The sequence below is a fragment of the Natator depressus genome, chromosome 15, assembly GCF_965152275.1.
Source record: "Natator depressus isolate rNatDep1 chromosome 15, rNatDep2.hap1, whole genome shotgun sequence".
NCBI lineage: Eukaryota > Metazoa > Chordata > Testudines > Cheloniidae > Natator > Natator depressus.
Window position 1 is genome coordinate 18,449,308 of NC_134248.1, and position 17,785 is coordinate 18,467,092.

A 17,785-nucleotide genomic window follows, 5' to 3' on the forward strand; every position below is an offset into this window, starting at 1 on the left:
CATGAATATCAAAGCACTGTACAAAGAAGGGCAAGTGCCATTAAATGATTTACGCAAGGTCACACATCAGTTTTGTGGCAGAGCTGGGAATAGAAGACTCCTACTCCAGTGCCCTGTCTGGTGGACAGCACTGCCACTCTAAGGGATGTCGATTGTGGCTTTATAGTAGTAAGAAATGTTTTGAGTTGGAGTAGCAGGTATTATTCCTAGTGCTCCATATTCAGCCTATTATTTTAAAATTACATAGTTCTGTTGAAACGAATGGAAAACACTGTCCCACCAGCTGCGGAAGGGCTTTGGGTCTCGTTCTCCTTTCATGTACACCAGTGCAAAGCAGGAGTGACTCCACTGAAGTAAGTTGAATTAACATAGTACAAAACCCATGTAAAGTTTTGGAGAAGCTGGAGTTCCGTGTATTAGAATGATACTTGATCAAATTGCCTAACATTGTGTTCAAAACATTATGCCAGAGTCACAGTAGCCTTCACATCCCTCTCTTCTCAGTACAATCCCTACATTAGGCCTAGGAGGCTTTGAACCCCAGGCTGCAGAGCTGCTAAGTAATAGACACCATCATGCTGCCACCCAGCAGTGGATAGACTTAATTTGCATGCCATTACCTGTTGTGGACATAGACCATGGGAAAGTCTTGCATCAGGCGGTTTGATAGACAGCAGCCTCATGGCTCCTGATTGGCTCCCCAGCCTATATAAACCCAAGGGACATTCCAGGAACTATCCGGACAACAGAGAGAATTTCCTGCAGCTGCCATGATCATTTCACCCTGCTCAGTTCTCAGAACTATTGGTGTCTAAAGAAGTCCCACCCCTGCCAAGGAAAGATGAAGGGAACAAAATGAAAACCATTTAAACTACTGCTAGAGAAGCTGAACTCAACCTACCAGTGTAAAGAAACTCAGAATCAAGGCCTTTGGTACGGACACCTCTGAAGAGATATTGCTAAGATCTTTGTTTGTATGATCCTCTACCAGAAGAGCCTGGGAAGAATGAATGAAAAAGTCAATGGCACACCTCAGATGAATGCTGTAAGCCAAGGTGAGTATGATTAACCCCTAGATTGTAAATTCTTCATAGTATGCAATGTCACTCACTCTATGATCTGGATGCTCAGCTGTAATGAAGCTTACCCTGGTGTCAAAAAGGTGTTCGCTCGCCTAGTACTAATCATGGCTTCGCCAGTTTATGAGAGGGATTTGCAATGGGGCAGCCACATCAGTGACTAGCCACTGATGCCTGAAATTGGGGCTAATTCGCAGTATAGACAAGGCCTAAACTTAGATGTAGGCTCTTTGGGACAGGGATCATGTTTTTGCATGTGTTATGTACAGTGCCTAGCACAGAGTTAAGCAATGTATAAATAATAATGAGAAAGTTTCCTAATATTTTTTTTTGCAGCCGAGCTCTAAATTCACAAAAAATAATATCCCATGAGTTGCAGTGTCTAGGCCAGTGGCTTTCAACTTGTGGCCCATGGACCGCTTGGGGTCTACAGACTATGTCTAAGGGGTCAGCGAAAGGTTATTTTCAACTTGTGGTCTGCAGACTATATCTAAGATTTCCAAAGTGGTACGTGTCTCCATTTGAAAAATTTTCAGGGGCCACAGATGAAAAAAGGTTGAAAACGGCTGATCTAGACAAAATGCGGTCCTGGTTTAATTTGCATTAAGTGGTTTTTAATTCTAACTCTTTAACATCGTTTTTATGCCTTGCCTGTGTGTAGTTCATTTCCTTTAGTGCAACAGCAAGACACACACATGCAGCGGAAACTGAGCAAGCCAATAAAAATTATGTGACACAGGGGAAAAGGATAAGGCTACAAACAATCACTGTTTTGGCTGATAAAGCCTGCTTCAGGAAACATGTATGTTTCAATAGTCTGCCATTTCAGTGGGTCAGGGTCAATGATGGAGCGAGGAAAGGAAGAGTCTATGCACAAAATACACTGTATCCATCCATCTATTGCAGTATCGGAGTACCATCTTTTTAATGTATTAATCTTCACAATGGCCCCGTGAGGCAGGAAGTGCTATTGTCACAATTTTAATAGGTCACAGTGGAAGTCTGAGCTCCTCTCCCAAGTCCCAGTCTACTGTCCTAATCGCTGGCTCAGATACTTTTGAAAATGTACCCCCTATTCTGTATCCCATTGTCTACTATGCAAGATAGGCAGTGTAGTCTAGTGACTAGAACTGGGAGTTGTGGAAATCAGGGTTCTGTTCTCAACTCTTCCACTGAGCTGCTGTCTGACCACGCATGAGTCATTTCACATTTCTTTTCCCTTTGTCTGTCTGGGTTACTCAGACCAGCGGTTTTCAAACTTTTTTCTGGGGAACCAGTTGAAGAAAATTGTTGATGCCCGTGACCCAACGGAGCTGGGGATGAGAGGCTGGCGGTGTGGGAGGGGCTCAGGGCTGGGGCAGAGGGTTGGGGTGAGGGCAGTGGGGTGGGGCTGGGAATGAGGGGTTCAGGGTGTGGGAGGGGGCTCTGGACTGGGGCAGGAGGTTGGGGTGCAGGAGGGGGTCAGGGATGGGGGTGCAGGCTCTGGGTTTGGGGAATAGGGGCTTGGGGTGCAGGAGGGGGCTCTGGGTTCGGGGGCTCAGGGCTGCGGTTAGGGTGTGGGAGGGGGTCAAGGCTCTGGGCTGGGCATGCAGGCTCTGGGGTGGGGCTGGGGATGAGGGGTTTGGGTGCAGGAAGGGGTTCTGGGTTGGGGGGGCTCAGGGCTGGGGCAGGGGATTGGAGCACCAACTTACCTCCAGCGGATCCCAGTCAGCGGTGCAGCCGGAGTTGTCCTGGCACCCGCGGACTGCGCTGCGCCCCAGAAGTGGCCAGTAGCAAGTCTGATTCCTAGGTGAAGGCGCGCAAGCAGCTCCACATGGCTTTCGCTCACTGGCACCGCCCCCCCCCCTCCCCCAGTTCCCATTGGCCAGTTCCTGGCCAATGGATGTGCGGAGCCGGTGTCGGGGTAGGGGCAGCGCGTGGAGCCCCGTGGCCCCCTGCCTAGAAGTTGGACCCACCGCTTGCTGCTTCCGGGGTGCAGCATGGTGTTGGAGCAGGTAGGCACTAGCCTGCCTTAGCTGGGCAGCACTGCCGATGGGACTTTTAACATCCTGGTTGGTGGTACTGACCAGAGACGCTGGGTTGCTGAGCAAGGCAACCCAGTGCCTTACTTGCCGCAACCCAGTATTGGGTTGCTACCTGAACTTTGAAAAACACTGATTTAGACAATATTTTGGGGTGGCTCACTATGTGTCTGTACAGCATCTAACAGATTGGGGCACTCAATTCACTTGGGATCTGAATACGAATAGTAATTATATACGTATATGCTATAGTTACCTCTGCAGAAATGCAGTGAATGCTGAGGTGGACTTCAGCAGCTTTTTAACAATGACAGTTTGGGACAGGAAGTGAAGCAGAGTACTATACCCAGTTGAGAGTGCAAACGATAATGCTTGGAATTAGACTGATTGCAGTCATAAAGATTTCATTGAAGTTGAACTTCTTGTAAAGGTTAGTGGCTGTTCTGGATGACGGACGTGCCCCTTTTAAACACTCTTGCATCCAATTATTCAAATTGGAACATTTCGTTTCCATTTTTTGTCATCAGAATCTGAAAAGTTTTTTGTGGAAAAAAAAATTGAAGCAAATAAAAAAATCTTAGGCCTTGTCCCACACTGATTTCTGTATTGGTATAACATGTCAGTTAGGGGGTGTGATTTTTCTTAACTGAAATAGTTATATCAGTGCGACTCCTGGTGTGGATGTAGTTATACGAATATAAAAGTGGCTTATATCAATTTAGCTTATTCCCTTTCTAGTATCGGAATTGCTATACCTATCTGTATATGATATAACAGTGTCCGCACTAGGGGGCGTTGTTCTGCTTTAACTATAGTGGTATAGATACAGCTTTTGTGTATAGACAAAGCCATAGTTTTTTGTTTTTTTTTTAAACTGTCGTGAAACATAATTACTCCCTCCCCCCTGCCCCCCCCGCCTCAGCTGCTTTAGTACCCTCCAACTGCCCTGGCAGCAGTGTTGTGAAGGTTAATGAGTTAATGTCAGTATAGGGCTTTGAAGGTATAAAATACTCTACAATGCTATGGACAGACAGGCTTTTCCTCACAAGCAAATCTCTGACCATGCATCTCAGTTCTGACCTGCTACTCCAGGTTTGCACGTCTACCTGCGCTAAACTAATCCTTTAACAATAGCCAGGGGCTACTTTATCTTCCCAGTCAGGTGTAGATTATGTTGTGACAGTAGCCAGATCAAAAAAAAGGATTGAGAGGAGATCTGAGGATACAGTAAGGAAGAGATGAGCAACAGCCCACGCCTACATGCTGAGAAAATGCACACAGCTTGTCACTGAATGCAGGGAATAGTTGACAGAAATTGTGAGCATCCATACTCTCCAGCTGGATAGCCCCCAAACCTTGCACCTTAAAATGTTTTCACTGATTACATCCCAGTCAGGAAGATCTTTTAAATAGTAGGTACCTGGAGACCTGCTAAATACAATTACTTAAAATAGTGGTCTTTTAGTCATCAAAGATTGCTTATATTGCCACAACACAGCTCTGTGTTTAACCTCAGACGTACAGCACACATGGCCTCCAAAGGGTTTAAAGGTTTGTGTGGAGTCAAAGATCTGCACTGCAGTGAGGCGCTTTGATGAGAAAGGGAGACAAATAGCAGTTTTCTCTGAAGTCGTGTAAGCTGCTACTGCAGTTCAAAGGGCTTATAACAGAGCTTGCCCTGAACTTGCCTATCCTTCTAGTGGGGTATAACATGCATGAAAGGAAACACTTGATGTTAATAGACTGGGATCCCTTTCTTGCCATTTGTAGTAATTTGGTAATGTGTACCGGCTTTTCTGTCACTTTAAAGTTCCATGGCAACGTCCCCTCCCTTGGCAAGGCATGGCAACACTGATAGACATGGCACAGAACAAATCAAGGAGACAATCAGGAAACTGTACATTGGATGTTGTTAGAGATGGGTCCAAGACACAAACTCTGCTCCTGCACCTGAATTTCCACAGTTTGGGGATGTCTGGATTTGGGTTCTCTAAATTAGACCCTGAGGACTGAAAACAGGGCATCCCATGCCATGTAACCATGTAGGATTGCAGGGAGCCAGGGTGGCTTCCCTCCGAACGAGAGGGTAAAGAGCCACCCTCTCAACCTGAGTGGGCGGGTCCAGACCAAGCTTACGCCAATCACCGGAAGGGGAGGGGTGGGACAGGAAGTACAAAGGGCGGGGCCCTTTGCCCAGTGGGGAGAGCACCAGGGCAGGAGACAGACACAGGCTGCTCCCTTGCGATCCTGCTACCGACCCAGGGGAGGCCCTGGGCCAGGAGGAACCTGACCGGGAGGAAGGCCTGTGGCGACCAGGACTGCCAGCCGCTGAGTACCCGGAGGACCTGGAGGGGCCCGGCTGTAGCCCGGTCCAGCGTGAGTCCAACACAGAGGGGGAGCTGGAGCTGCCAGCGGCGGAATACCCGGACGAGCTGGAGGGACCGGAGAGACCCGCTGGAGAGACCGGGTAGGAAGTAGCCCAGGGCCAGAACTGCACCGTGGGGTGGGTGTGTTTGGTCAGCGGGCGCGGATGGCCCCCCGCTGACCCAGCGGCAGGACCTTCGCCTCCTGCTACTGTCAGGGCCCTGGGCTGGAACGCAGTGGAGTCGGGTGGGCCTGCGTTCCCCTACCCCGGCCAACCTGCCTTGGGTAGCAGAACTGTGCGTGACAAACCCGTGCCGGCGCTCCCCCGCCCGCGGGGCGCGCTGCAGACTCCGGCCAGCACACCTTTCCCGCTAATTCCCCAGCGCCCGAAAGGCGTGACTAAGGCCCGCCAGTGGGACCATCGCTCTCCATCGCCCCCGAGGGGCTTGGAGGACCGATTGAAACCTGTCACAAGGATTTTTGGTCTTCTTCCTACAGCCAGTGTAACCCACGGTCCCCACTGATGGAAACTCTGGTGGTGTAAAGCTCCTGCTCTCTCATGGGGCCTGCAGTATGCCACAGTAGCCTCAAATGTGGCAGGGCTGCCCACAAAAGGGGTTTGGCCAGAGCACCTGGGGTATACTACCTCATCCCGTTTCCCAGACAGCCTTGGCTGGTGGGGCTTTTGTAGCGCCATGACTGCAAGTTAAAGCTACCCCACCTCTGAGAGCAAACCCCACCTAGCCTTTCCCACTGAGGTTAACCACCCCTGGGGCTGCATGCAGTGCCTCCCACTAACATGGTGGGTAAGGGGAAATGGACAGGGCTGATGCTAGCTGGAGAGATTGCATGTCCCGCTGAATTGGCTCCCCCCTCCAATCCCCAGCAGTCTTCACCTGCTGTCAGAATGTTACACAGCCCTGGCTGTAATCCAAAGTTGCCTCCCTTGACAGAGTGGTCTCAGAGTAAGATGTGTATGCAGTTGTATAAGTGGCCATTCAGCCGTTTGCAAGCCAAGTGGCTCTCCATCATCAAATGGAGTCACAGGCAGCTACACAAGAACCAAATGCATTTGTGACACAAAAAGATGTGAGACCAATGTTTAATGGCTCACTAGGGATAGGCCCAGATACAAACCACAGGGCCCAGTTCTGCCACTGACTTTGACAGGGGAGAATAGGGCCCTTAGACCCAGACAGCACTGAACTTCTGGAAAGGTCAGATCCTAGATCCGAACTCTGTGGCATGGACTCCTCTCTCTGCTGTACCTTCGTCATAGCAGCTAGAAAGGGAACAGCTGGAGATGCATCAGCAAAAGCCTCACTCATTTTGACTAGTCTGGGTTCTGTTGCTAGTGCTGCCACCATGGGCTGTGCACAGGGATACTCGTGTAGAGGTGTATCTTATTTTTAAATGGCCACCTTTCCCATGGAGAAATGACGCATCATTAGGATGCCTTTCTCAAACTTCCACATGCAACTGAGGGTCACAGATTGAACTAGTGAGACAGATTAGAGTGCTTAAAGGATTGTTTTGTACCATGGCAGCAACTGCTGAGCTGAATGAGAATGAGCAGAATGAGATGCCAAACCATAAGGTCAAAATAAATACCCTTGCCTGCTTACCGATATACAGTGAATTGTAGTCACTGAGTCTCAGTATCCCAGATAAGAACCTAGGCCATCAGGAAGTGCCAAGCCCCTGCATGCTGCTATGTCAGGATGCATGGGTTTCAGTAGAAATCCACTCTAAGTATTGTAACAGGTGATGCTACTTGTAGTGACATACTATTGGAAATCCCCAACATGCAATTGCTGCAAGAAGGTCACAGCTCAGTCAGAACAGCACATTAAACATTAAATGCTCCATTTATACGCACTAGTGGCGTGATGCTAAGATGAATTTGAAATGATTAAATCTCCAGCCGTGTCGGTTCCTTTCACAGCAACATAAAACATTTTGCTTCGCTAGTCAGTGCAATAATGTTTTGCTGGGGACAACAGACTTGGGCTCCGAGTGGCTGGCATTTCAGCAATTTGTCATTAAAATGCATCTCTCATCAAGACGCGCTAGTGAGGTTTCCAGAGGTTTGAGCTGCCACTTGGCTAAGATGCACAGCAATTTCCACTGACCAGATGACTCACCTCAGCCGCTCTCATCACCCGAGTGAGACAAAGGCAATTGGAAGGGAGAGGAAGAAAATAACAAATTGTTGACCACGGTGTAAATCCAAAGACGTGGCAGCCACAGGCTTTGGTTCATTCAGGCAGGAACTATTGTAAATGAAACCACATTGCTCAGGTTCGGTATCTGTCGAGGAGGAAATCTCTTTTACTAGCATGCACCAACTAGGCAGAAAGAGAAAATTCAAGGGACTGAATTTCTTAATATTAGCAGAAGACTATTTCCCACCCCCAAACAGGACATTTAAACATCTAATAAGACCCCTCAATAAATAAATAAATAAATGGAAGATAAATCAGAAGATTAACAATTTCTGGATCTGATGAGAGGCAGAACTTGTCCTTTGATCATCTTCTATGGAATCATTCATGTTCTCTGTATGTATATATATCTTCTTACTATATGTTCCATTCTATGCATCTGATGAAGTGGGCTGTAGCCCACGAAAGCTTCTGCTCAAATAAATTTGTTAGTCTCTAAGGTGCCACAAGTACTCCTGTTCTTTCTTCAAACATTGAATCTGTGGATTGAGTTCTGATGTCTTTCCTCAGTCTGGCATTGATGTCGTTATGATTAGTCAAGAAAGAAATGTTAGTGGTACACATTCTCTCTTTCTTCTAAATAGCAGAAGCACAGATATTCTGCTCTTTGGGTGGCACAAAGGGAGTAGAGACTGCATGCAACCCACTAGCTGGTCTGAGGGAACCCTCAGAAGGCATAGAGATGGTGCAGCTGGCCCCTTTGCCACTCCATGCAGTTCCCCAGTGCAGGGAGCAGGCAAGCAGGTGCCAAAGCTTGGAGAGGTAGCGGGTGAGTGTGGCCAGAATGCACTGTGCTTGAGCATCTCCAGCTGTTGAATGATCCCTTAGAAATCTCTACCAGCTGACATAGGTGACAGCAACCCTCCAGGTGCTCTAATCTGGGCCTGGGGCCATGGCCAGACAGAGAATCAGGGCTCTGAACATGAAACAATGGGTATTACCATACACACTGTAAAGAGAGGGATCACTTAAGGTGAGCTGTTACCAGCAGGAGAGCGGGAATGGGGGGGGAACCTTTTGTAGTGATGATCAAGGTGGGCCATTTCCAGCAGTTGACAAGAACGTCTGAGGAAGGTGGGGGAGGGGAGAGGAAGAGGGAGATAAACATATTTCCCCATGTTTATTCCCCCCCCCACACCCCACTGTTCCTCAGATGATCTTGTCAACTGCTGGAAATGGCCCACCTTGATCATCACTACAAAAGGTTCCCCCCCCCACCCCCGCTCTCCTGCTGGTAATAGCTTACCTTAAGTGATCCCTCTCTTTACAGTGGGGAGATTTATATACATAGAGAACATGAAACAATGGGTGTTACTATACACACTGTATTTTCCACTGAATGCATCCGATGAAGTGAGCTCTAGCTCACAACAGCTTATGCTCAAATAAATTTTAGTCTCTAAGGTGCCACAAGTACTCCTTTTCTTTTTGCGAATACAGACTAACATGGCTGCTACTCTGAAACCTGAGTTCTTAAGTGCGTCCACTTGCTTTGTGATATGACTAAAGGTGCAGTAGGGGGTTGTGCTTCACATGTCACACAAGAGAGTTGAGCCCAGGCCTAAAGTTTAGAAACAGGAGGGAAATACTCTCCAACAGTGTTACGATGGGTAGCATCTCAACGGGGAGTGTTGTAGTACGATAGGATGCTAGGTATAGGGTAATGTCTAGGAACATAGAGCTCTCTGCATTGATGAGAGTGGAGAGTCTGTGTGAAGGAAGCATTAAAGCCTTAGCGTGGCCCTGTTTTTGTTCTTTTCATGTGTGGTCACTAAACAAGAAGCAGTCTCTCCCCGCACTCCGAGATCTCACAGGTGTCTCGGAAACTGCATCCATCTTTCAGGTTTCCTATTTGTTAATACTGCTAGAGGCTTTGAAAAAGTTCCCGCTGACCTAATCCCTGTTGATCACAGATTCGAGAGCCCTGTTGTGAAGGAATTTTAGATTTCCAGCCTCTGGCTGTTTAACAACTTTGAACTTCAAAAGCATTAAGAGCCTTCTCCTTTTAAATACACTTCGCACTTAAAAAAATATTTGGTTCCTCATTATTGTGCACTTCCCCTATAATTACGTGTGTGTGTGTAGTGCAAACACTTATTCCTTGCATCATGTGTACTAACATCCATGCACCTGGAGTGTCATGTTTAATTCATGAAATCCCTGCGTGATGAGTAAAGTCCATCTTTGATCTTTATAGGAGTTCTTATTGCATAGACTCATAGTATTGTAGGACTGGAAAGGACCTTGAGAGCATCTAAGGGAAGATTTTATTCAGTATAATAAGTTAGATGTAAAACAGATGCTGTTAAACATAAGCAAGTCACTTGAGCCCAAAGCCCAGTACACAATAATGCCTAAAAAGTTTTCCTGTATGATTAATTTGTTTTCCCCTCACCCCAGCACTTCCATTCCCTTATTCTTTCCATTTAGCGGATCCCCTCTTCAGTAACACCCCACCCCATACAAATTGTGGAACAAATATGACATTTGCTGCCATCCCATTGTTCGCTCTGCTTGTGCGTTCTGCTCCTTCTACCATCCTGTATTGGTATTGTCCATTTAGATTGCAAGTTCTTTGGAGCAGAGATGGTCTATTACTGTTTTGTACAGCACCTGTTACAATTAGACCCTGTTCTTGGTTAGCCCTTAGACACTACTGTAATAAACATGATTATTAATAATAATAATGATCAAATTCATCAGAAGGGATTCTCCTGTGTGCTGCAGCCCCTGTACACCATTAAAAATAGAGCTGGTGGGAAAACTCGTCAAAAGTTTTCCGTTGGAAAATGCCATTTCAACTAAATTCAATTTTGACACAATTTCCTGAAAAAAAAAATCCATTTCTGAAATGGGGAAAAAATAATTTCAGAAAATTTCATTTTGGGAAACTTTCTGAAAATTTTAATTTCATTTTGAAATTAGTTTGTCAAGTTCTTTATTATTTTTACATGTCGTTAGTCGTAGTAGTGTCATGACATGACATTCTATTCTGGACTGCCATTACTGACATTCAGATTATGATACCATCAGTCTATTTCTTTAAAACTACCCCCTGAGCAATTAAGTGAGACACAAGAGTCTGAGGGTGAAGCTAGAAAGACAGGAAGTATCCTAGCTAGTGTATATGGGCATGGCTCCATGGATCTGGCCCAGAGTTTTTTTTCTCTTTTTGCTGTATGTCATTTCAATTTAATGAGTCTTTAGGTCAGGCTTCATAGGGAGAAAGTGCCCATCCTTTCCTTAGTCTTTGGGGAGCTTCAACACGAACCAAGATAGTGTCAAAACTACCCCAAATTGTGCCCTATAGAGAATGTCCATTTCTTCAATCAGTCAGTTTTGCAGGATGGGAGAGAAACCAGCGATGTCTGTCTCACTCACATCCAGCAGGAATAATTAATAATTAATGCCCCTTGTATTATTAGCTGGTTGTCAGAAGGAACAAACCTGGTGGGAGCAAGAGCATTTAAAATGGTGTCCAGAGACCACCATCCAGGGTAGAATCAAGTTTGATATTATGGGCCAGCCCAAGCTAGCAAATATGCAGGAAATCATGCAAGTGCTGTGTAAGGACCTTGCATGAAATATTCAGGAGTGCTCCTAAGTAGGTTCCTTTCACATGTCTTGCATCTGAGATTTAATAAATGATGCTTGCATGAGCTATGCATAACCCTTGGACCTTTGACAACAGGATATATGTACATGAGTGCAACACTGACCTTTTTTCACTAAAGGTTCTATGTCAAACAAGTGTCATTTCCTGATTATCTAAGACCAGGCATTGTAGCTGTTTCATCCTGAACTACAGCATTGTGTCCCACTGGCTTCTACTTGTACAACATCAGAGGAAAAAAATATAATCACCGGATGAAACTGAGCGCAAACTCACCACCAGCCTTTCCCCCCACTTTCAGGAAGAGGTTAAGTAAATATCCACTGCAAATTTTTCTTTAACCTCATACTTCCCTGCAACACTGCAGAAAAAATAACTTTACCCAAGTTCCAGATTAACTATGGAGTTTTGGGCTTGTCTTAGTTTGTCTCTGTACCAAAGAACTTTAGTTGAGCTAATCTCTTCCTGCCAATTTTGAAAACGTTTTCAATCTGAAGTGTTGCTGGTTTCATTGTGTATCATTAATTCTCCAGCAAGGGGAAGGATCAGAGTTGTGTACTAAGGGAGGCTGTTGTCTGTGGTTTCCCTGTTTCATTTGTTGCAGAAGTTGGAAGGTTTTTAGTGAAACTTTGGTTTTGTTTTCAGGTCAATTTCTGTTATTTTTCTGCAGTGACTTAGGAGTGGCAGGGCTGGGCGAAGAGGGAAAAAGAGTATTTATTTTTTCTTAACAACATCGGGGGGTGGGGGGGAATCTCTCAAATCTCTCTACTAAGTCTGGATTTCATATATAACATTTCACTCAGCTCCCATCAGCACATCCAATACAAAGCTCTGTCTTCGAGGGGTTATTAATACCTAATGGATCACCACATTTGTACCACTTTCCTCTACCCATCACCATGTATGTTTCACTCTTTTGCCCTACTGTTTATCTTCCATACAGACAGAAGGACAATGTAGGAATCACATTATAGGTCCGAGCAAAAAGAATTAGCCTGTTTTTTTCTCTTGTTGATTGATGATCTTTGTCGTGTTCGCTGACCCCCCTAAGAGAGGCTCATGTATCTGGAAACGTATAAATATCCAAAGCATAAGTCTGGATCTGTGCACAGGCTCATTCTGCCTGAGAGATTTATGTATCTTCTAAATTTTCAAGAAAGCTCCTCTTCAGATGCAATGCTGAAACAGAAGCCAAGGCATAAAACCTTGTGAATTATATGGCTTGAATTCCTTGGAGATTTTCATGGTTTTTCAGTACCCCTGGTTTTCAAGCTCATCCATAAGATCCATAATTATTTCCAGCTTCCACTCATGCTGTCTGACTCAGATATATTTCAGTCCTGTTATCCTGTATACTTGAGATTCATGTCCCCACTTTGGTAGTTCTCCAGTCTGACCATTCCCCTGAGCCCATTTCACTGCAGGTATCCACCCAGACACCCTTCTCTCCTCCTCATTCCTCTGATGTCCAAGGCCCTTTAGAATATCAAAATCTGTGCCTGAATCTAGCTCCAGCTGGCTGTGGCTGGAAGTCAATACCATCTGCTGACTGCTCAGCAGGTCAAACAAGTTCTTGGTGATTTCTGAGACATCTAGCACCAACTGGAGAAAGACCATCACAAATTTGTTGGCAGTTTCACATTTGGAAAAATGGATATTTTATTTTGACATGAAATCTTTGTTTCAAAATGTATTAATATAAAAAGGGGAAAATACTTTTGCTATTTTTTATATTTTATGTCAGTAGTAGTAGTGCATAATATGACATGCACTACTTACTACTGACGTGTCATATTAGCCTAGAAAAATATTCCAGGCTAACACAAGAATATTGAAAGCAACTGCTCCTCTAATTAGTACACTGTTTGCTTACCTGTTCGTGGTCCAGGCATCAAACTTATTAATTACAATGCAAACGGGAGACTCTTTGATTCCAAAAATAAGTTGTTTCCATTAGTAGTAAGTAGCAGCTATCCTTAATGATTTTTAAAATAAGAATAAAATTATATAAAATCACATAACCTCTGCACATTAAGACAAGAATAAGCCTTGGAGAAAAACTCCATCTTGTCCAGATTGCAAGCCTTTGATACTAGTTTGTACCATAACCTCTTTGGGGCAAGGATTGTCTATTGTGCATCAAGCACATAGTCCATGCTTGTTGAATAGTCAAAAATCTCCTTATTTGTTACTGGGTCAGTTGACCCTTTGAGCCAAAATTCAGAGTTGGTATAAGCGGGTTCTATTCCATAGGCTACTGTCTTAAGGGTGAGAAGTGATAAGCTCTGTGTAAGGAACAAGGGGGCTGCCTCTGTACTGCGGAATATGGCTGCTCTGTTATAAAGAATGGATGGCATTTTGGTATGTTTGTGGTTGCACATTCTTACAAATAGAGTGTTAAGAAGAAAAACCTGTTGTGTCAAGCTTTCACTTACATAATCCAGTCTGCAGATGGGAACAAATACAGCTGAGTCCTTCTGGACAGTTTGTTTTCAGCATATTTAAAGGGCTATTTCTCTCTCTAGCTTTCACAAAGTATTGCCATAAAGAATTAACATCCCTGTAGAAGTGCACAATCTGTGAGGAATGGTTTAAACACACTTATTCATTGCTAGGAAAAATAGCATTTTCTGGCCCCAGCTCTGTCACATTGCATGGTAAATTATACTCATAGGAATCTCAGCCACCTACCTGCACTTAAGTACACGCCGCACAGGAGTTAATGCAGCAGATTTGTATTTATGCATGTATTTGTAAAATATTTAAGCTGCCTGAAAGTGCATCCGCAGGAAGTTACGCTTACAGGGTTACATAAGTGCAGTACAGAGCTGTCACCGTTTAAGGTGGAGCAGCAATCATCAGGCATTCGACGGGCTGGATTGTATATAACTCTGTAGGGGCATTGGGGTAACTCCTTTAAGGCTAATGGATCTGAGTACAACCCATGCTGGAGCTGGCAGGTGGGGCAGAATGGGTGGAGGCTTTGGTTCATTTCCCCATGACATGCTGGCAAGCACAGCTGACCCAGCATGGGGGATGTTGTCCTTTGTTGCTGGTATAGGCTAGCAGCAAACTACATGCTCCCGCCACAGCACAGAGCATTCTCTGAGGTGTCAGTGTTTCCTGAGGTTGTGCAGCTTCTACCTCCTCCCAGGCTCAGGGCTGTCCCTAATGCCCCTATGTCAGGTGCTGAGGTGAAGCCTTTCAGACTAAAGGACCTGTTTCCTTTTGGTTACGACCAGAGAGGGGTCAAGTTGAAAAGGTTCACTTAAGGGGAACCACTTTCCCTGTAACCATGGCACTCGCTGTGTTTGGGGGAGGCCCTCCTTCTCCCAGCCCTCGCCCATAGCAGCTGTCTGCATCCATCCTCTTTCTTCAGAGTCCCATGGCCTTGTGAGTAAGGGACTAGGCCTGGGCTGCTCCTGCAGATCTGGGTTCTCTTCCCAGCTCTGCCACTGACTTCCTGTGTGACTGCGGGCAAATCATGTGACCTCTCAGTGCCTTGGTTTTCCCAGTGTAAAAGGGGGATGATGCCGACCTGCCAGTCACAGGGTGGCTGGTCCCTTAAGTGGACAGGGGCCTCAGCTCAGGCTCAGCCCCACCCACCTCTCCTGGTGGGAAATGATTTTGTCCAGGTGACTAATGCAGGCCAGGCCTAGGGATATAAAGGAGAGGGTTGAGGGGAAGCCAGTGACAGTCTAGCTAGGTTTCAGAGTAGCAGCCATGTTAGTCTGTATTCGCAAAAAGAAAAGGAGTACTTGTGGCACCTTAGAGACTAACCAGTTTATTTGAGCATAAGCTTTCGTGAGCTACAGCTCACTTTAACTAATTTATTTGATGAAGTGAGCTGTAGCTCACAAAAGCTTATGCTCAAATAAATTGGTTAGTCTCTAAGGTGCCACAAGTCCTCCTTTTCTTTTTGCAGTCTAGCTAGGCAGGGCTGGCGTGCCAGGCAGGCTAGAAGCCTGGGAAATAGCAGCAAGTGAGTGTTGCAGGGAGTAAGGCTGGCTCCTGTGGGGAGTAAAGGGGCTGTTCGGATAGTCCAGCCTCAGGGAGGAGAGCTGGGGACCCAGGACTGAAAAGGAGAGAGATTAAATTGTGTGACTGGTTCCCAGAGGGACTGGTAGGATTATAGCCTAGCTCTGGGAAGGAGGGCTGAGCACTCCTGATTCGAGGAGAGGGTGACTTGAACTGTGGAAGTGGTGGGTGGAGGGGCCAGCTGGGTGTAGTTGGCATGAAGTATTACATGGATATGACAGAGGACTGTGGGCTCCCATGATTGGGGTGTGGGGGTGAGGGGAAGGGTTGGGACCTGGAGGGTCACTGTGTGTGGACTATATAAACTGGAACCCCTCCAGAAGGGGAATGTTGGTTTAAAATTATATGGACTAGGTGGAGTTTTGAGGAGCCCTGTGAGAATGGAAACAGGCAGGAAGCTGCAGAGCCATTCCAGGCTGTGAGTGGGTGCTCAGGAGGCAGCAGCCATATTATCCTCATGACATTCCTGTGTGGGAGAGGGAGTTGCTCAGATACTAAAGGGATAGATTGCCTTCCAAGCCACCATGCCCTCCTTCTAATGAAGAGATTCTGAACCCTACTGACCTGGTACTGCTAGGCTCTGGCACCATGAAATTCGGTCTTCACGTACGAAGGAATTTGAGGCCTCACAAATCTCTGAGTTTGTGAAAGTTCAGCCTGTAAAGCACTGGGGTCAGGGGCCAGTCACATACTCCACTGGGTCTCTCAGCCCTGTGAGAGACTGAAAACCAGCTCAGGTGAGACAAGGAAGGGGAAGTCATTCCTGAGAACTCAAAGCGTATCTCAGTCACAACAACCTGGGGCGTGGCCGAGCCTGAGGGAAGATTTACAGGGCTTGGAGCAAGATGTGCCACCTTCCTGAGTGATGACCAACTTCTCTCCATTTCTCACTCTAACTTCACTGAGTGGAGACAAGATGGGTGAGGTAATATCTTTTATTGGACCAGCTTCTGCTGCGGGGAGAGACAAGCTTTCGAGCCACAAAGAGCTCTTCTTCAGGTCTGTGTGGCTCGAAAGCATGACTCTCTCCCCAACAGAAGTTGGTCCTATATAAGACATTACTCACCCAACTTGTCTCTCTAATAGCCTGGGACTGACATGGCTACAACTATGCTGTGTATCCCTTTCCTGATTGCCACCCTCCCTTCCCCTGTGGTCTCTGTGTCTCCCTCTCCTCCTCCCTTTTTTTGCTGCTTGTTTCTTCTCCCTTTACCTAACCCTGCCCTCCCTTTTCCAAAGACAAGTGGCACAGAGCCAGGCACTTCTGCTTCTTGCTCTGCCAGCTGTCTCAGGGTCACTGGTTTCTTGCTCTTCTCTATTGTTCTCATGCTGCTCAGCTTGGAATCGCGCAGCACTGTGGGGCCTGATCCAGTGAAAAGTCTCCAGTTGACTTTAGTGGGCTGTGGATCAGGACCCATGTCTGTCCAAGCGACACTCTCCTTTTGAGGGTGGGAGGCAGCACCAGCATTGGCCTTCTGTGCTCTAAGCCTAGACGGGCCCACTCAGAAAGGCACTAGTGGTCCTAAGACCTTCTCCAACAGTAACTCTGTTCCCAGAGGGGTTAAACCCATCTGAAGTTAGCACGCGTTCTTGCTTCAGCTTAGAAGTGCTTTCCACGGAGCTGCTTCACAAGTGCTCTGACATATATGAGCAATGGCTCTTGGCGCACACCACTGCAATCCGCTTACAGAGAAGCAGAAAGCTATGGTGCTGCTCCCTGCTGCAGAGGGCTAAATTAGACCTTTCAGGGAACAACATAGTCCTGAGCATTCTGCTCTGAACCTTCAATAACGCAATTTAGGATTGACTTATTTCCACAGGGCCAGCAGTTCTGAGAGGCTTTTCAGGCAGGTATGAAGGCAAGGTCTGTGGAGGTGCTCAGATAACTGTCTCTGAGGCATAGTATTAGAAAAATTAGATACAAGATCCCTTGCCCCAAAATCAGTAGCGGTGCAGTCTAAATGGATCCAAAGCCCCAATTCACCAAAGTATGTGCTTATCTTCCTTTGACTTCAATGAGTCACACTCATAAGCATATGTTTAAAAGTGTTGCTGAATTAGCACCTCAGTGCCTACAGCTGGTGCGGCTTGTCTGGCAAACTCATATGAAAACTACAAACTGCCTGCTCTTCCATAGGATTTTATGTCAAAGTAGTTAAATTAAGAACGCGCATTTTCCTAGTGAGAACAAAGCTACAGGAGTTTGCACCAGTTGATTAAATTGACTTAAATTTACACCTTTAGTTAAACTGGTGCAATTTTTGCATGTAGACAAAGCCTTAAACTTTCACCCTGCAGCTACCACTGCACTATTTGGGTGCCTTATTTTTGGCTAACAATGCCTGTTAGCTGCCCTCTGACTACTCTGTGTGTGGGATGGGAGGACTTAACCTGTGACCCATTCCCCTCATTCCCTCAGGCTGAAGTGTGGCCTGTGAGCCATCT